At 36.2% G+C, this 21,412-nt stretch overlaps 1 protein-coding gene and 1 long non-coding RNA gene across 2 annotated transcripts in view; one reads left to right on the top strand and one right to left on the bottom strand.

Annotated features, from left to right (window-relative positions):
* Positions 1-11,453: 11,453 nt before the first annotated feature.
* LOC113067616 (uncharacterized) lies at positions 11,454-12,388 on the bottom strand. The gene is made up of 3 exons (XR_003279418.1): positions 12,324-12,388; positions 11,803-12,164; positions 11,454-11,518 (listed from the first exon to the last, which is right to left on the bottom strand). It is a non-coding gene; the product is annotated as an uncharacterized LOC113067616 (long non-coding RNA).
* Positions 12,389-19,870: 7,482 nt separating this feature from the next.
* The window catches only part of LOC113065800 (NACHT, LRR and PYD domains-containing protein 3-like), a 38,373-nt gene continuing 36,831 nt past the window's right edge, over positions 19,871-21,412 (top strand). The window contains exon 1 of the mRNA XM_026237330.1: positions 19,871-20,003. The gene's annotated coding sequence lies outside the window, so the exon portion shown is untranslated. The remainder of the gene's footprint in view (positions 20,004-21,412) is intronic.

Below are 21,412 nucleotides of genomic sequence, written 5' to 3' on the forward strand. Positions count from 1 at the left end.
TTTTAAGGGTCCAGAATTAATGCATTAGTTAAGCACTATTAAAGAATTAATTGAGCATACATAAACTTGTAATTGTTTACTTATTCACAATTATGTATCAGTTAAGCATGTACCACTGATTACCTGATGGTGGTGTAGCCGTATACGTATCATTTTTAGTAGGGGTCTTTCGGTTCGGTACGCATGTGTACCGAACAAATTATTCCCTTTTTTTCTTCAGAAAATTTAGATAATAAATGTTGTTTTGGCACTCATTGAGGCATTACAGATCGCTGTATAAATGCCTCAGTTCTGACAACAGCGAGTTAGCATGATCTTCCCTTCTTCTCTTTACTCCATTTTAAGGTGAATGAACCATTCACATCCCATGCCACATGTAATTGCACGATCAGTGTTTCATTCACAGAAAGATGCAATTAAAACTGCTTGTATATAAAATGTCACATAGCATTTCATTTACCTCAATCAAGTCATCAGCTCTTAAGTTCACCTGAGAAATTAAGTTAAGATGAGATAATTTCACGAAATATTAGAGCTAGTCTGTGTATTCATTATATTTTACTAACTTGTTTCATAAAAGATTTAAATATACATTAAAAGAGTAAGATATCATTAAGAGGTTATGACAACCTCTATGTAAATGATTATATTTTAACAACAAATAGAAATTGTAGCTTATAATTTGCTTAAAAAAACCTATTGAGTGCAATTTACTTGTTTGCATGATTTCTTTTTTAATTAGCATGTTTGCATTATTTTGTAAAAATTATTATAGGTAAAAATAAATAGTAATTTAAATTTGAGCTCTGTTGTCAATTGTAACCTTATAGTTGCACACAAACTGAAATATTTTCAGAGGTTTTGTTTTAATTCTGATAGTTATGACTTGCAGCTTAAGAAAAAAATATTCAGTACCTCAAAAAATTGGATTATTTTATCAAAGATCAATCAAAAAAAGATTTACAAAACAGAAATGTTCTAGATTTCCAAAGCAGGTTTAATAATGCACACATTACTTGGTTGGGGCTCATTTTGCATGAATTACTGCTTCAATACAGTGTGGCATGAAGTTGATTAGACTGTGGCACTGCTGAGGCATTTTTGAAGCCCAGGTTGCTTTGGGCTCTGTATTGTTTGTCAGATGTTACTTATCTTCCTCTTCAGAATACCCCATAGATTCTCTGTGAGGTTCAGGTCAGGTTAGTTGGCTGACCAATCGAGCACACTAATAACATGGTCAGAAAACTACTTGGAAGTGGTTTTAGCACAGTGGGCAGGAGCTTAAAGGGTTAGTTCACAGAAAAATGAAAATTATGTAATTAATAACTCACCCTCATGCCGTTCCAAACCAGTAAGACCTCCGTTCATCTTCAGAACACAGTTTAAGATATTTTAGATTTAGTCTGAGAGCTCTCAGTCCCTCCATTGAAGCTGTGTGTACGGTCTACTGTCCATGTCCAGTAAGGTAAGAAAAAAAAAATGAAAGTAGTCCATGTGACATCAGAGGGTCAGTTAGAATTTTTTGAAGCATCGCAAATACATTTTGGTCCAAAAATAGCAAAAACTACAACTTTATTCATCATTGTCTTCCGTGTCTGTTGTGAGGGAGTTCAAAACAAAACAGTTTGTGATATCCGGTTCGCTGTGAAGAGAGAACTGAAGATGAACACCGAGCCGAGCCAGATAACGAACAATAGAATGACTCGTTCACGAGTCAAGAACCGGTTGCATCAGTTTTCGGATCACCAGTCATTCTTTCGGACAGTTCGATTCAATAAACCGGTTGAAGAAAATGGTTCACCGGTTCTTTTGCGCTTGATGTAATGACTTCACCAAATGGATATTTCTGATTGCATACACTAGTCTTGTTCAGAAATTTACAGTACACAACCCCTCATAAAAATTAACCATGGTTTCATAATAGTAAAAGTGTATACTGTTTTTTTTTTTGTCAGTACAAATAAACTACCGCGAAAAACTATGGTTAGTGTACCGTGGTTAATTTATGGTTTCCATATTGAGTACAGTAATCATGTGTTTTTTTTTCTTTTTTACAATTGGTTAATATCATAATTAAGGGAGCAAGCACTGTCATATTTTTTCGTGGTGTTTATCAGTTAAAAAGTAATCATCCAGTCATTTTAAATCAATCTTTTGAACAGAATCACAAACTTTTAGTGAGATTATTAAAATCCACACTTTGCGGTAGTGCTGCATTTCGGGGTTTGTTGTAGTTTGGCAATAGAGGTAATGAACATTTTTTTGCGTGGGCGAGCTGAGAGGAGAGCTTGTGTTCTGCAGTGAGGGGCTGCTGGCTGACGGCGAGAGATTTACCTCAGGCAACGGTAAGTGTGAATAAATAAATCAATTTAGAAAAACATGTTTACAAGAACATAACATTAAACGGTATTGTTTTAATATTTTTTAATCTGTATTTTCTAGCAAGAAGTTGTTTCAAGCCGTTTATTCCCGCTTATGCGCGCGCTGATTTTCTGAGAGACTAGACGAAGGTTAGTATAAATTCATAAAACCATTTAAATTACTTTTTTTTTTTTTTAACATAACATTATTTCTCTCGAACTATATTTCTAGCCCGATGTTGTTTCGAGCCATTTGTTCCCGCTTCAGCTGCCCTCAGTCAGCACATGGACACAGCCTCAAGAGAGATTTAAATCAGAACTATTTGCTTAATGTTAAGTGTTGTAATTAGGGTGGCCATTTCCATTACACCAAAAAGGAGGACACTTTTTTTAAATTGCATAAGACTCTGGTGTACTCAAAACTACAATCTACTCGTACTACAATTTTGTCCATTATTTCGATGGTATCATGATACAGTGATTCTGAAAAAGCCTACTCTATTCATTGGCGGACAATTTGATGTGGACCTGTGTGTAACGGAAGAGGCAAAAAAAGTGTTTGCTCACAGTATTAGTATTTATTCAAGACATTGTGATGTCTGTTTCAAAAAAGACTTGCAAAGTGCACAGTGCTTGAAAACATAACATTTCTGGACTTCTGGAAATTAAATAAATAAATAAATAAAATAATCTGGCAGACTGGCACAGTGCCAGAAAACATAACATTTCTGTACTTCTGGAAATAACAGAAATACATAGACAAATAATGAATGCATAAAATAAACAGCACTTCTAGGGTCATCGTGGCCACCAAGGCCAGCCCCCATTGCCCCTGGGCTTGTTCATCTACGGTACACATAAAAACAGGGAGTTGTACACATAAAAACATAGCAAAAATAGTGTTTTCAGCCTTCAAAAATCTGTATTGTTTTCAACCCAACACATATTCATATTTCATATAGCCAATTCATAAAATCAAAATGCAGCATTAGAGATCAATTTGGCTTAACCGCTTCCTACAGGAAATGAGTGTAGCCTATATATATATTGGCTTCATTAAATACAATACACAGTAAACTAACTTCATCAGATTTATAAACACACAAGACTACATAAAACACATAACGCCAGTTTACTCACCAAATAGTTGATTGTCTATCTGCAATACTTCTGCCCTTTCCTGGCTGCATCGAAGAGTTTTTTGTTTCCAATGAACTTCTTGTACACATCTGTGCAGGGAAAGGTGAAACTGACACAAACTTGGAGCACAGCCTTGACGCTGTCCACATCCAGACGATTCCTCTCATTTCTCAATGCAGATGTCATCATTGAAAAGACTGGTTCTGTTTGTGCATTACTGCATAGGATGGAGAAAAATAGGCACTGATCTTCCTGAGATTCACAAGTGGTACATCTGCTTTGGAAAACAGTTTCAGATATCGCTCCTCACTGTGGCAACCTTTCATTTCCAGAGAGGTGAAGGAAACTTTCACCTTGGCATATTCCTCATACAGTCCATCAATATCTTTGTCTTTCTGATTGCAGGCCTGGACAGCATCACTGTATTCTTCATATGACGCCGCAGTTGGGAGGTCAAGCTTTGCCACTTTGCTATGAAAGCTGTTCTCAGAGAAGTCATATCTTTCACTTTTGTATTTCGTGGCTCTTTCATAGAAACCAAGAAAATCCTCCACACATTTATTTGCCAGGTAAGGGAGTAGCTGCTTGAGTTTGCTGTACACAGTAAAGCCAAAGAACCTGTCCGTCATCCTTCTCTCAAGTTCTGTTTCAGTTCAGTCTTTACCTTAAACGCACGTTATGGTGGACGATTTGGCCTCAAGTGCTTCAGTGGTGTCTAAGAACACTCTAAGAATGTGACTGAGGAAAGGAATATGTGTCTCAGACACTTCAATGCTTTCCCCTACAAAACATTTCCACAAAAACTGGGAGCATTGCTCCTCACCTTCACTCTGAAAGTAGCTGGTCAGGGGCTTTCAATACTTCAGTATTCTGTCAATAGCAGTGGTGGAGGAAGTACTTAAGTTTAGTACTTAAGTAAAAGTACAACTACCCTGCAAAATATATAATTAAGTAAAAGTATAATTACTACATCAACATCTTACTTAAGTAAAAGTAATAAGTACATACTTTTAAATTTACTTTAAAGTATTTTTTTAAGTAAAAGTACAATCAGTTGTCTCAATGTCTGGGCTGTTCAATTGTAACAATCACAAACGATATCTATTGTGTACTGGAAAGAGTTGTTGTGCAATACTGACACTGTAAAAATCTGGTTATTTTCTTATTACTCATTAAATAATAATTAGGCTAAGCCAATTATGACGTACAATTTATTTTATTATGACATAGAATTTATTTTATTTTTACTATACTATTAAGAGCAGTAAAAAAAAAACTCAAAAGTACACAGGTGAGTGTTATTCTGAACACTTTAATCAAATTTGTATGACCAGTTTATTCTGCACAATATTATTCTGCTCAATATTACATTTATTTCTGTATTTTTGATCAAATAAATGCAGGCTTGATAAGAAGAAGAAACTTCTGTCAAAAACATAAAAAATAGTAATGTTTCCAAACTTTTGGCCTGTACTGTGTATATATATATAATATCATGATATTGACGAAAAACCACTGTCATAGTTCAAAATTGTTCACAATCGAATCAAACCAAGATATAGTTTTGCCTGCATGCTTATTTGTGAATGTCAAATAAATACCCAATGTTGTATGGTAAAGAAGCTAGGAGTCGACGCCGTATAAATAGTTTTAAAAAAATTTCATCGAGTCAAAACAAACAGCTTTAGCCAACTACGAATGTACAGATTTAGCAGTAGTTTGCTCATCTCCAAAAATGTAACTAGCAAGCTATCGTCCCTGCTGTGCTAATAACCAGCTAAAGAAGTTGCCCTGTTAGGGTAAGAGTTACCACTAACTTACGTCAAACAAATATTATAATATCTTCGATTTACATCAGTTCCGCTTGTGTTGTTTCAAAACACGTGCTGAGCGCGTGAGTTCTTTGGCCAATCAGATCTCCGATCTGTTTCAACGTGCATTGGCCAGCAACGCCAAAACGTCAGTCGACCAAAAAAATTTTTATGCAAGATTCGAAGGATGTAACGACACGCATTTTAATAATGTAGTGGAGTAGAAAGTACAGATAATTGCTGAAAAATCTACTTGAGTAAAAGTATAAGTATGCATTATTTTTTTACTTAAGTAAAGTATAGATACGTAAAAATTTACTTAAGTACAGTAACGAAGGACAAATACTTCGTTACATTCCACCACTGGTCAATAGATGAAAGCAGGGACTAACACCTTGTGACGACATGCCGTGACAAGTTGCATTCTTCCACTTCCACAAACTCACAGAATTTCTTTAACTGTGCTGTTCTGCTTGCTGACATGCCAAAATGGCTGTAAACCTTGAGCACAGCAATTTCAACATCAAAATCCAGGCTTTCTGCTGTGTATCTTGTTGCATTGTGTAGGATATGGGCTAAACAGTTTGCAGGTAGCACGTCCTTCTGGGCAAGTTTCAATTTCTGAAGAACTACTTGCATTGGAAGATCAGGGAAAACTTATTTTTTCATTATTAAATCAGTATTAAAGTATGAAGCTTCTGAAGGGCAGTTCTAAATGAACAGATATTATCTTTAAACAAAATAAGAAAAATGTTATTATCCTGTTCAAAATGTACACCCCCAACTCTTAATGCATTGTTTCCTTCTGGAGCATCAGTGAACAATGTTCTCACCTTTTATAATAGTTGTGTATGAGTTCTTTATTTTTCACAGTGAAAAGATAGATCTCAAAATTATTAGTCTTTGTCGGATGGAGCCAAATATGCAGAAGATGCTGGAAAACCAAAGAATTTGCAGGACTTTTTTTGGAGGATTTTTTTGAAGAACAGCAGGCAGTTCGGCAGAACTGCTCTGGGCTCATAAAAAAAACATCCCAAAACAAAAACAGCTGTGGGTCATCCAGTGTATGTAAACTGTTGAAATTTTTTATAAATTATACATTTTCATTTTTAGAAAATCATTAAATGTAAATATTATGTAAAATTAATTATGACAGTACTAAATGAAAATGGCATATACATTATGATCCCTCTTGTTTTGTTAAAATTATTGTATATTCTGCTAGGGCACAGAGGGGCAAACTCAGTCCTGGAGGGCTCCAGCCCTAATTTAACAGACCTGAAGCTAATCAAGGTCTTCAGGATTACCAGAAGTCTACAGGTGAGTTTGATCAGGGTTGGAGCAGAACTCTGCAGGACAGCCACCCTCCTGGACTGAGTTTGCTGATCTCTGTGCTAGGGGTATGTAAACTTATGATAACAGTAGCTTCTGAAAAGCAGAATTAAATGAAAAAACACGGCATGGTCCTGATGGTGCCATTAGTTGTAAATATGTGTGTGTGTGTCTGATTGAGAGATCAATAATCACTGTCCTGACTTTCCAGTGTCCATTGCAAGTGTATTAATTCTTGTGTTTGTCTTTTGGTGAGTATCATTTTTTTGTTTGTTTTAAAAAATATATTGTATTTTTTTAATCCATTTAATGATTAACTTGAAGTGTCTGTGTTCTAAATATCTAAATTATGTTGTAGTCCTGCTGAGTTTAATAATATTTGCAGTCCTGTTAAATGTTTGCAGTCTTGCATTTGCTGAAAAATAAAAATTGAGTTTTGTTGATGCCTTACTTTGTTTGTGACTTTGTTGACAGTTATTATAAGCGCATATGACGCATTTTTGTATAGAAGTCCGTAGTATTAAAACACAATGTACAAGTGTACAGCAATTTATAGATGTTTACTGAGACACAAGTGTCCATTTATGGAGATTTAACTGCCTGGATTTTGCGGAGACTATTGTCATGCACAGGGATGTACGTGGATTTACCGGTGAGTGAGTAAACATTTCCGTCTGTGTCTGGGAGTTTTTCGCATTAGTGAGCGGACGGGAAAAATGCTGCACGCAAATTAGTCAGTTTCCGACAGTGTCCAGAAATCAGAAACGCCAGAGAACATAGAGGGAAACTGACAGAAACATTCCATTTACGGGTTTATACGCTGACGTGAACAATCCGGAAATGCACCTTTTCATGCAGTGCATGATGTCTAAGTTTCTGTCTAGTGTTTTATAATTGGAAAACAAACTATGTAGTGGTATGTTTAATGACTACAATAGTTTGTAGAAGCCTTCAATACAGTTGGTAAATATTTTTTATATTTGGGGGGTGGGGGGTCTAATAGTCTCATAAAAATATTTGCAGGAATCTCATTTTTCATGATATCTTCAGATTTGAAATAGAAACCCATGAGAAATGTGACTTTCAACCCATTACTTTTCTAGGTTGCTCCAGGACTGATTTCATATATTTTTATCAAACAAAAAAAGAAATTCAGTGTGGTAAAAAAAATTTCAAGGCACTTCAGTGTCTGTAACTATTAATATTTTTTTTTTGCATTATCAAATCTGGTTTATAAAAAGTAAAGCCCAAAGGGTCTTCTTTCTAAAGACACCATAATTATGTGTGTAACACACTGAAGTAAGGAACTGTTAAAATTTTAAGTTAGGTAGGGCACTTTCAGCTGAGAAACACATAATTGGGGGTGCTGGCTAACAGGTTAAAGTACTATAAATAAAAGTTACTTGACGTGGTCTAGTTGTGGTTTTTTGATGAGGCTTAATAACAGCCAGTTTTAAGGTTTTGGGGACATATCCTAATGACAAAGAGGAATTAATAATAGAAAAAGATTGATGACTTCTGGACCTCTTTTAGGAGCTTCGATGGAATAGGGTCTAACATATTGTTGGTTTAGAAGATTGAACAAGTTTATACAAATCTTTCTCTCCTATAGTAGAGAATGGAATTGTTCCTCAGGGGGTCTATAGTGCATGTTCAGACCTGCCAACATTGGAAAAAAAATTGAGAACCATCAGCATGGCACATGGGGGGGGGGGGTGATTTGGAGCTTATAGTTTACAGTTTTCCGTTTTTTACTGTTTATCATAACTGTTTAGTTATTTTTTGCTATTTACTTTTTATTTAATTATTAAAAAAGAGAAAAACTAAAACTTTTTTGGTTGATTTGCGGTATACGGTAGCAAGCCAACATTGAATAAACATTGTTTTTCCATCTGAATCATCATTATGGTTGATATTGAAATTTCAATGCAAAATAAATGTTGAATCACCATTATCATATTGATGAAAACCTGATGTTATTAATGTTGATGGCAACAATATTGGAACAACATTGATCTATAGTTATGTTTATGATTGATTAAGCATTGATATTTGGTTACCGGGTGATCCCTGAATGTGTTGAAAAATCATTGATTTATAGTGGACAGAGAAACGATGCGGTTGTTGAAAAGTCATCGAAATATAGTTGACCGGGAAATATGATTGAAAATGCATCGGGGTGGCATAGCCCACATACCGGTACTTCATAATAGAAACATCTTGCGGCACGAATGTACCAATACGAATAAATATAACATCTCCAGTTATTTAGCTGAGCATCAATTGTACGTTAGTACAATAAGTTTAATTTAATAAGAGGCGATCTAGAGTTGAAATGTTTTATTTTTTATTATTTTTTTTATCAATTGATCAAAGTGTTTGTTGTCGCTGCGATCAGTGGCCCGGATGCTGTGTACACCCTGCTAACAACATTACGTAACTATTACGTAACTGCAACGTAATCTGGTGACCAAAGTTTCGCCGTGGCGAACAGAAAAGTGAAAGGTGCGTATTCGTCGCCACAAGGTAACTTTGTGACGTTGCCAGTAAGTAACTGCGACATCGTGGCAACGTCGTGGATCGGTGGTCGTGTGCTGGTAATCAGCTGGTCATTTTTTTATAATTAATTCTATGGTCGGACATGCAGCACTTGAACCTAATTTATATCCTCATATGCCCAAACTAATTTAAAGGCTGTTTCAGCAGCTGTGAATGATGAATATATACTTGAAATGAATTCAGTTAATTTATTAACAAGGAAATATGAACAGTAATACAGATTATTAATAAAAAAACATAGGATATACAGCGAAATATGAATGAAAGCATTCAGCCCTTAGATTGTGATATTAATAATAAATACAAGTCCTTCTCAAAAAATAGCATATTGTGAAAAAGTTCATTATTTTCCATAATGTAATTATAATAATTAAACTTTCATATATTTTAGATTCATTGCACACCAACTGAAATATTTCAGGTGTTTTATTGTTTTAATTCTGATGATTTTGGCATACAGCTCATGAAAATCCAAAATTCCTATCTCAAAAAATTTGCATATCATGAAAAGGTTCTCCAAACGAGCTATTAACCTAGTCATCTGAATCAACTAATTAACTCTAAACACCTGCAAAAGATTCCTGAGGCTTTTAAAAACTCCCAGCCTGGTTCATTACTCAAAACCGCAATCATGGGTAAGACTGCCGACCTGACTGCTGTCCAGAAGGCCATCATTGACACCCTCAAGCGAGAGACACAGAAAGAAATTTCTGAACAAATAGGCTGTTCCTAGAGTGCTGTATCAAGGCACCTCAGTGGGAAGTCTGTGGGAAGGAAAAAGTGTGGCAAAAAACGCTGCACAACGAGAAGAGGTGACCGGACCCTGAGGAAGATTGTGGAGAAGGACCGATTCCAGACCTTGGGGGACCTGCGGAAGCAGTGGACTGAGTCTGGAGTAGAAACATCCAGAGCCACCGTGCACAGGCGTGTGCAGGAAATGGGCTACAGAGAAGCAGCACTGGACTATTGCTCAGTGGTCCAAAGTACTTTTTTCGTATGAAAGCAAATTTTGCAATTTTTGAAACTTTGCCCATGTTTAGCATGGGAATCCAACTCTTTAACAGTGTAAAAAACTCAGTATGCATGAAATAGCATTTCACCCCCCCCCCCCCTTTAAGTAATTCTTACTTTCTCTATTCTTGCAATATTCAAGTGTTCATGGCCCTGAGTAATATCTGCATCCCCCGAAGTCTGAAGTGAACACAATATGCTAGTAGACAGCAATCCTCGTGAGAGAGAGGTCTGGGGCCTGTTCTTCATACGTCGCTTATTACATCCGAGATCAAATGACACATCCAAGATGATATCATCGTGCTAATCCTGATCCGGCTAATTGGGTTCTTCGAACACACCTGTTGTGTATGATTAGTATCGCTGGATTGAGTTATCTGAGATAATTGCGCGTTAATGTGTTGTCTTAAAATGGGATATGTATCGATACTCGAAACAATGATCAGAAGTGCAGCGATTGGCTGGTGGCAAGACGGCAATGTAATGATGTCATATCATTTAAAACGACACCTGACTAAAAAGTTGACAAATTTCGGGACTTTTATAAGGAAACAGCCAAGCAAACAAAACTACATAAATGAAATAATAGATACATGTTTTTATTTATTAGAATTTTTTTCATGATTCCCAATTATTTAGATTCGCAATTTATAATAGTTGTGCAGTCTTTACATTTTTTTTCAATGTAGAAATTATCTATTCATTTCATTTTATATTTGGACAGATTTGTTACATGACAACATTACTGAAAGTTTCTTAAGGGTCAGTATCATGTTATCTGCATCTCCTGCGCTCCATCAAGCCACTCTTATAATAGCAGTCATCACTCAAAATAATGCATGACTCTATTATCTGTATAGCATGTGTGTAAGACTCGAATACAATTATGAAGAAAGAATTTTATGACAAATATTTTTTAAGGACTACACAACATTATTATATTTTTTTAAATACATTTTTAAATGATTATTATTTTAAATTATTGTCCCTGGATCAGTACGATACTCTTGTAATAAAGTAGCGGTGGTAGCAGACATATTTTGAGTATCAGTTCTGGTTGAAAAGAAGCGATCTAATCCTGTTTACATGAAATAAGCTGCTCCCGAGCAGGTTTAAGCTAACGGACCTGTTGCTATGAGAGCAGCTCCGGGATGAGCTTCGAAGAACCAAACGATCCAAGATCATGCCAAATCGTCAACAATCAAATCCAGCTAACTGAGTTAGCGACGTACGAAGAACAGGCCCCTGGTGTGGAGGGTGGATCTGGAACTGACTTCTCTTGATTATCTGTCTTCACAAACTGCCCTGAAATTCAATTCGAACATTAACAATGATTGTTATAAATGTAATGTAACGCTCTTATATTCATAATGCTCATTTTGGAAATATAGTTAATATCAGTAAAATGCAGCATGCACGATACAAGCAAGTGGTCAGTAACAACACTTTGATGTATGATATCAATATCAGTAGGGCTACCTTTAAGAAAAAATAAAATTAATAAATTAAGTTGTGTTATGCATTCAAATAGTTAAACATGCTAAAATACAGAATTTGTTAACAATAATAATAAAAAATAATATGTTTACCTTCGGCTAACATAGCACGGACGTGTCGGACGATGGAGTCTCCGCTGATCACAGTGTTCTGTTTCGCGAAGTGGAGCTCCTGAAGATCGTTGGAAGGACAGAGGTCGTCGCCCAGGTCCTGGCTCATGTCTAACGCTGTGGGCATCTGGGAAGATCGCGTCCTGGGTGCACCAAGCCTGTGCAGAGAACCACACAGAGTAGAGGTGGTAGTACGGTTAGCTGTATACTTACCCTGGACTTATGAGCGACAACCCCTAAATGTTTCCAGCACAGCTCTCCCCTCTCTCAGCTGGGCCTGTTTCTCCACAAGGTCACAGATCTGCTTCTCCACAGCCTCCAGCTATTTATTAGAAATAAACAAACTAGAGAATAGGGGAAATGCAGAAAAGAAAAATAGCAAAATGGAAAACATACATAAAAATCTTAAGATACCAGTATTCACATTTTTTGATGTTACAGATGCATGATGATATGTTGTGTAAAATAAATATTAAGTTATTTAATAAGCTTCCTCGGATCACCTGTGTTTTTTATCTCTGTCAGCAGCTCCCATTAGAAATTTTCTTGGAACTTCCCCTTTGTTTTAGAGGGTTTTTAAGACACTCCTGAAATCACAGTACAATTTTAATCAATATTCGTTTACAATGAAAAATCTAAACATGTTTGAAATAATGTCAGCCCATTTTAGACTGCGAGTGTAACGCTGAGTCAGAGACGTTGTGATCCATAAGCAGCTTTATTTCAATAATCCACAGAGTAAACAGAAACAGGTCAATCAGGGGCGTTAGATACCACGTAGACAAATCAGAATCATAAACCTTGACAGAGCGTAGAATCAGGGCTGGCGGCTGGCAGGCAGAGGCGAGAGAACAAGGCAGAGGTCGAGAAGGCAGGCGGCAGAGAATCAGAGTCCAATAATCAGTCCAGGTCATACACGGAAGATCCAACAGTGGGAAAACGCTCGGTAATGTCTGCATGGGCAAAACAAGACTTCGCGTTTGAGTGAACAGGGTGAGTTCCTTAAATAGGGGATGAAGATGAGCGACACCTGTGCAGGTAATCAGCCCCAGGTACGGGGTGTATGGGAAATGTAGTTTGAAGGAGGTTAATACTCAGGTGACGGTTCCCTCTGGTGGTGATCGGAGAGAGCCACAGAGGCTGTGTTTGTGACAGCGAGTGACGTCACTCATAGGCCTCTTTCATACCAGTAAATTGCCGTAAAATTACCGGAATGACCTTACTGGTAAACTCAAAAATGACATTCCGTCTTTTTTCCGGAAAAGCACAATTCACACATCCATTCCAAAATACCGGTAAATTCTGTGACGTCATTAATCTCTAATCAGCTGCACTTGTATTTTTTAAACATGGAGGGTTATACCTGTTCAGTATTTCTGTTGATGGTTTCATTTTTAGTTTCAAACTTTAGTATTCATGCAACTGCTTTTGTTACAGAGACATCATAATAGACGACTGGTTTGAATAATTATACTCACTATTAATAAAACACCCGATGCTGTCGGGAGTTGAACAATTTAGTGAAAATCGGCTTGAAAGGATTAATAGCACAATGAAGTTGCGATTGTAAGTTGCAGTCTGTAAGATGCACTTTGCAGAAAAGGTGTTCACAAAGCCTATGCTGATCCAAATTCATATCAATTAGTCTATCAGCGCAGATAAACAGTTCTGCGTTCAAATTGAGTTCAAAAGATGTCCCAAAGCACTGGAAAAATTACCATGAATGTGACAGAGGGAAATAGTAAAAATGTATTTGAATTATTTACTAATAAACTAGTGTTTTCTGAATCTGTGTCCCAAGGATGAAGTTGCCTGACTCGTCATCTCCTCATTAGATGTGCCTCCTAAACGGATTATGATTGTAGCTATTAAAATTTTTTGTTGTTTGTTTTTATTATTTCGTTAAGTAGTAATTAAAAGCTTTCTATATATATCTTTATCATGTCTGTGAGGCATGTATTCGCTGAGTTTAGGTTTATTTTTGTAAGCTCTCCTGTTCAAGATGAGACGGCAGAAAGCATGTTTTTTTTATTTATTTTATATTTCTTTATTTTATATTTCTTTGTTATATCATGATCGCGCTGGCACCTATGTCCCAAAAAAGCGTGCTTTATCTTGCATTCTCCACACAAAATATTCAATATAGCGCACATGTATCTGGGTTTAACGTTAAAACATCGTTATGCTTGAACTGTTTTATATCTTTAGATTTTATTTTAGACAATTCGTGATGATTTGAGAAGGCTAAACTGATTAAACAGGCTATGTAGGATAACTCTCTCTCTGTGCTGACCGCTTTAAAAACAAAACTTATATGCCTGTTTAAGTGGCTGACAACAATAAATATTCTTATTAGGAATAAAATTGCTCGTTTTTTAATTGTGCAGAGTAGTAATTATTATAAATGGTAAAAAAATATATATATTTTTATAAATATTATATATATGTAACACTAATGAGCTGATGGTATTTCAGCCATCTGTTCCATATTAATGAATCCTGACTCTAACACATTCTGCACTCAAAGACCAGAACGTGAGTAAACAAAAACCTTCATTGTTTACTTAATTCACCATTTTGGGCGCCCTGAAGTCGGCCACATCCTGCTTTGAGTGACAGTTATTACACCTATTGAGACTGTCCAGGGATACCCGTGCGAGCCTCAAAGGAGAAACGAAACCCATTTCACACACAAACACACACACACACATAAGCACACGCACACAAACAACCTTTTCTTTATGCTCTTTATGTAAGTCCTTAATAATATGTATCTGGAATAGGTTTGTGCGTACAATGGTTAATCCTTGTTATGCGAGGATTATAATTTTACTAGCTTATAAATTGGAAATGTTTCTCCTCATTTTAAGGTTCTCAAATAGTCATGTTTCTGTAACCCCACTCCTGACCAGGTCGTAAAACTTTATGACCCCACTGGGAAACAGGACAGGAAATCTAACTCTTACAAAAGAATGGTAAAATGTACTCAAATGTAGTCTATATGTATATAGTATTGTTTTTCGGTGCATTAGATGTTTCTCATATAAACTGGGACTATCTGCAGTTTTATCATGTGTTAATCAAATCTTTAAATGTGTGTAATTCTGCATTTGAATGTAACTTCATGTTTTGATCATTTATATATATTATATATATATATATATATATATATATATTATTTATATATATTATATAAGTTTATTCAACTATTTGCCTCTCCACACAAGGAAGAGGAATTCTGGAACATTGTTTGTTGAACCTTTCAAATACCGCGCGATTCCGCAGCAGCCCCGAGCCGGAAGACAAAGAGACCACGCTCAAGCCAAGCTCCAGCGCAGCTCACACGCGCGTCACACGGTTTCCAGCTCACGCACACTGGGCCATGCAAGTATCGATTTCTATGGAGATTTAAATGCTGCTTAAAGTTTGCCTATGATTTGAATTGTTGGTGTCTTTCAAGTGTACTGTCTGTGAGTTTGCATAACTCATATCATACTGTGACCACGCTATCTCTCTCTCACCTCTCTCATTCATTCTCTCTCTCTCTCTCTCTCTCCCTCATTTGGATTCCGTTATGTCTTGTGCAAAGTTTACTGTCTGTATTGTCGTATGCGTATTTACTCTGTGTGATTTGTAGTTTGATGTATTATTAGTTCAATTATTAAAAAACCAATATATTCATGATTGCCTCCGAACCGCTCACATTACGAGTCAATGAAGTGTGATCTTAGCTACATGCTGTTTAAATTGAGTAACTAAATTTATCATAATGATAGGATAATGTTTTCATGGCCAGAGAATATTTTTCCTTGAATTATAAGAAGTGATAACTTTATTGAAAATTGATAAGTTAATCTTACGGCCGTTTGCTGGACAAACCACTGTTTGATTTGCAGTAATTTACAGTAAGAGATATCACAATAATTGATATGAAGAATGGAATATTGACATATTAATGAGTAAATTACAGTGCCCTGTAATGAGTTATTGGTATAGGCAATTGAGCTATTTTTCATAATCAATAATATATATGTATAAATATTTTCTGAGGTGGTACTTGGTACTTGGTAAAAAAAAGTTATAGATCAAGTGAATTAGAAAGTTGCATTGGCACATCCAGTGAACAACGGTAACTTAAGTGGGTAGCCATGAATGACTATGTCCTATAAAAATAGGTTACATGTTATATAAATCTTTACTTAAGTAAAGAATAGATATTAATACAAAATAAACCCTAGATTGATGTCTTACCTTTACCATTATGAGGTACCTCCCCCTGCCATGAGCGTAGCATCGGTGTCTTTGGAAAGAAGACCCTTTGGGCTTTTCTTTTTATCAACTAGATTTGATAATGCTCAAAAATATTAAAAGTTATAGACACTGAAGTGCCTTGAAATTTTTACCACACTTATATTTTTTATTTGATATGAAAATACATGAAATGATACCTGGAGCAATCTAGAAAATTAATGGGTTGAAAGCCACATGTCTCATAAGTTTCTATTTCAAATCTGAATAAGACATGAAAAATGAGACTCCTGCTAATATTTTTATGAGACTGTCTACACCCCCCAAATATAAAAAAATATAAGGCTTCTATAAGCAATTTAGTCAGTAAACATACCACTTCATAGTTTTTTTCCATTATAAAACACTAGACAGAAACTTAGACATCATATAAGTGATTTGAGCACTAGAAAAATACAATAAGAATAATTTGAGTAAGAATTAAAGAAAAAAGATTTAACTTTGTTTGCCAGTTACAAAAAATCCTGAGATTGCTAGAAATGCAGCATTTACTATGAATTACGATGCAAATAAGTGCTGATGGCCACTTATACAGATGGTAATAACACAAATGTGCCATAAAGTAAATAATCCACTCTCTCTATTCATATAGATGCGTTCACTTTGATAGCCATGATCATTCAGTAGTAGAGAGCTGATTTGGGCTGATTTGCACTCAAACAGATTGTAATCATGCAGATACATTCACATTCAACATAAAACACACTCTCACATATATAAAAACTGTTGAAGGTGATCGTTATAAGTTCCGCCTCCATCAGCTGACAGGTGCGTCAGAGCGCGTCACGAGGGAGATAAACTATCTTTCACCTATCTTTCATTCATTCTTTGTTTCCGGTGGATCGTCTCATTCTGTTTGTGACACTGTACGCTGCAAAACCATGCCGTGTTTTTAATACCAAGACGCAGTTTCTGACCGTGAGTTATTCCATAATGGACACAAACAATTCTGTTGCTGAAGAACTGAAATGTAAACAAAGGAATTATGATCCATATTACAACGTTATTGCTTCGTTGGACCAAACGTGCTCCATGAGATGTCGTTCAGTGGACCGTTACCTTTCAAACTAAACCTGGATTTACAGCTGTGGATGTGTTTAAGACTCGTTATTACAACGGATCTGGTATGTACAGCGTTTCCATTGCTCATGTTTTTATGTGTACTGCTTACACAAATGTAGCAAATACAGTTTTTATAAGCTCTCCATTAAAAAACAGTGATCTGTCGTCGATGCTTGAGGCTTAGATCTTTATAATGATACATCGTTTGTCAAGATTAAATTTGTGCCATTTAATTTAATCTATTCGTAAACACTGACACGTGCGAGTTTAGAGGCTTTCAGGATGAGGGCGTTCTGGTGCTGGCTTACAGGTTAAAAGCTTTGAGATCAGCACCAGTGTATGGGGATACCCCTTTTACCACATAGTGGTACAGATCGTGTGGAATGAAGTTGGGTAGACTCGGCAATTTAATTAAGTCCGTGAAAACGGAGGAAGAAGTTAAGGATCGGTATCCAATCCTGCGATCTCCAACTTCTCCAAATACCATTCTATGTGATCACCTACAAGATGCCCTACCTCGACTGATAACGGCATGACAGCTTGTTCAATAGAAGAAGCCATAAAGTTTAGTGTTAATAAGTTTAAACTGATTGAAACTTCCCGCTCATCTACTACTATTTAGCTTGTGCTTCCAGTGATTCTGCCGTTCTGTCAGGGCGTCGTCATGTGTTTGCAAAGGGTCTATAATAGTCTATCCTGGTCGTTTTCAATACTCGCAATTCCAACTCCTGACTCACTACAGTAATTTTGATGGAAAAAGATGGTTTTATACTGCCAAGGGCGTGGTAGCTCGTACCAAGGGGCCACCTGCCACCGCTTACGTCACTTGCCACCGCAAACATCCAATAGGAAAAATCAACTGCAGTAGCCACCGTTGAACCTGAAGAGGGCAGCACTCAGATGTTTTTACAACATATATTGTAGAATTAAAACACTTTATACTCAAATGTCAAAAAAAGTTACTCGACTCAATGAACAGCACTAATAAAGCCCCATTCTTACAGATCATTAACTAAAAAAAGTTGGTTTAGGGTTTAGTTACTCTTTAAACCAATTCATCTGTTTTGTGTGCAGGTTTGTTTAGAGAGCTGGTTAGATAAAAACTTGTCGCACCTCTGTTTTTCAATGTCCCTGGCTTTAACTGAAGCACTACATTTACGATTTATGCAACATTAGGTGCACCAAAATCTAATTTTTTGTTTGAATTTAGTATTAAAACTTGCACAACTAAAGCTGATATTTTGTTTCACATTGCCAGGAGGGTTGCCAATTTGGCGTGAGATTTACATGAGCAGAGTGAGAGTGTGAGACTGAGCCTGGAAGCATGTTTCTCACGTCAAAAGCATGAGAATTGGCAACCCTGGGTATAAACTGGCTGAAGCTGTGATGCTCTTTCTGCTAGCCAGTTTTGTGTTATAATACAGAAGTACAGTACTGGTAAAAAAGTTTGGAAACATTCATATTTTAATATTTTAATCATTGCATATCTGTTGCTCATCAAGTCTTTATTTATTTGATCAAAAATACAGAACAAAACAGTAATATTGTGCAGTATATATAATGGTATTCTGTTTTAATATACATTAAAATGTTTTTCTTTCTTTTGAATATTAGTACTCCAGTCTTCATTGTCACATGATTTTTCAGAAATCATGTATGCTTATTTATAATAACATTTGGAAACAGTCGTGCTGTTTAACATTTATTATATATTTTTTTATTAGTACCTGTGATTTTTTTTTTTTTTTGTTCAAGATTCTTTGTCCAGTCTTCAAAATAGCTTAACTGTAACATTCAGTTGCTTGCTAGCAGTGTTTGGAATAACAGCGTTTAAAAGAACGGCGTTAGGTAACAACGTTATTTTTTCAGTAACCCGGTAATCTAACTAATGACTTTTCCCGTCGTTACAACGCCGTTAACGTTACTGAACGTTAAATGTGGTGCGTTACTATGCATTGAGTTAATAAACTATGCAATCCAAACGGACCCCTGGCTCACACAGCGAGTGAGCAGGTGGGTTAATGACGAGATAAGCGGTTGTGATTGGCTAGGGCAGAGTCATTTGTTTCATGGTAGTCAATCAGAGCCAGTTTTTTTACACATATGCCGGCACACGCGGCTGCTTCAGCGGCGTCAAACACGCATGCGCAACAGCTACACAGAGATTCGCAGCAGAGATGGCGAGATGGCGAGTCAGGAGCAATCCAATGAAAAGTTGGCATTTTCAAGGTGAAGATATAAGCACTTCAAATTCATTGTTGTCAAAGGCAAGAACGTGCATGTAATGTGTACATGCAATGTGTGACACGCATCTACAAAGCTAGTGGCCAAAAACACGTTTCTTACAAAGATAATACTTGAAGTTTTTTTTTTTTTTACAGTAACGCAAATAGTTACTTTCCCTGGGAACGAGTTACTTTTATTATAGAGTAATTCAGTTACTTTTTGGAACAAGTAGTGAGTAACTATAACTAATTACTTTTTTAAAGTAACGTTCCCAACACTGCTTGCTAGTATAACTGTTACGGTTAACCGCTGTTCAGTCTTGCACAACTTCAATCCATAATCACTTCTTCTGTGTCTTTTTTCCTCTGCCCACACCAAAATGTTGGGACCCGCCCCTTTTCTTCGATTGCATAAGGAAGCAGATCAGAGTGTGTTTCTCCATTTCTGGCTGTCATAGTTCTGATTCTCATGTCTCTGGCTGAAAGGAAGCAGGAAGCAGCTTTAACGTATTTTACAGAAGTGAAACACATTTCAGATCTGCTGTTCAAAACAGTGGTTCAGAGGAGGAAATAGAAATATTGTTTGAGGTGAGTTTTTGATCTTTCTTTAGTTATTTTCATGTATGATTGTCCTTTAATGTTGTGTCATTTGTCACTTTGATCTTCTGAGACTTTAATGCTGTGCTTAAGTGATTTTGATGATTTTATTTAAAGCTCTTCATGTTGTGATCAAACAGATGATCAAGTGTATCTTTGTCAGTTAATAACACCTTGTGAAATCTAATCACTGTTTATTAGTGAGTGTGATTTCAGTATTTCTCATCATGCACTATATACTCTTAGGCAGAAACTATCACTCAACGTCTTCATGCATCTGCACACTCATTTAATGCAATGAGCAGTGTTTCTACTTCGATAAAACTGTTTTACTATAGTTTATACACTGTAGGTGGTGAACATCAGAATTATAGAAATAAGGAACTCTCAATGTTCAAAGATATAGTGTCCATAAATGTATGAAGTTTGTTTGGTTTAAGATGTAGATGCACAAAGTGTGAAGTTGGAAAAGTAAACTGAATAGCTTCATATCATAAAGATTTTTTATGAATTACACATAATCTGTGCTTTTATGCATGTGCTGATAATTCCTAGTTAACTATAACATAAAATCATTTATTTTACCCCACAAATAAAGTAAATAGAAATTCCAGAAGCAGAAGGAACATTCTTTGCATTTCACAACGGTTTAATTATATTTAGTTGCTGTTGTTCACAATGAAAAAGTGTAGAGCTGCAGGTCAGTGAAGTATAGTTATCCATCACGATTTCACACAGTCACACAAGATCTTCACTATTAAACGCAAGAGTGTGGGATCTGCATTAAAATAAATCTTCAACATGCAGTCTACATCCTTGACAGCTGCAATTATAAGCTATAAATTGAAGGTTATTTTGACATTTCAATTTTTTTTAATTAAACATGCAATGATACAAAATAAAACCAAACAAGATGTTAAATAAAGAAAAATATTTAGACAAATATAAGAATGAACCCCACAGCACGTAAAATCTTGCTCTCTGTAGACAGATAGCAACAAGACTTATTTGATACAAATAAAATATTTAAATTAGATAATATTGACATTAAACGTCTTGGTTACATATGTAAACTTCGTACTTTGAGTGTAACTAAACAAGCCAATGCACATTGGCATGTGATTATTGCATTGAGCTCCCACTGATTTGATAAGTCCGTCTAACGTTGTCCCATAGCCAGTATAGTAGTAGAGGCAGGCAGTTGCCCACCTTAGGACTCGGCCATGGAGCCAGTGCTGAAGTGGTCTCATAAGAAGCAGCGCCAGTGCTGTGAATGCCGCTGCCATATCCCCCAGGAGCCACTGAAACTGTTACAGTGGGACCGCCATCCTGCTCTTCAATATATTTGAGCACATTCCTGCATGAGGCATGCTGTCTGTTCAACCAAGTCCATCTGCATA

This window comes from Carassius auratus, chromosome 4 (assembly GCF_003368295.1).
Source record: "Carassius auratus strain Wakin chromosome 4, ASM336829v1, whole genome shotgun sequence".
Lineage (NCBI taxonomy): Eukaryota > Metazoa > Chordata > Actinopteri > Cypriniformes > Cyprinidae > Carassius > Carassius auratus.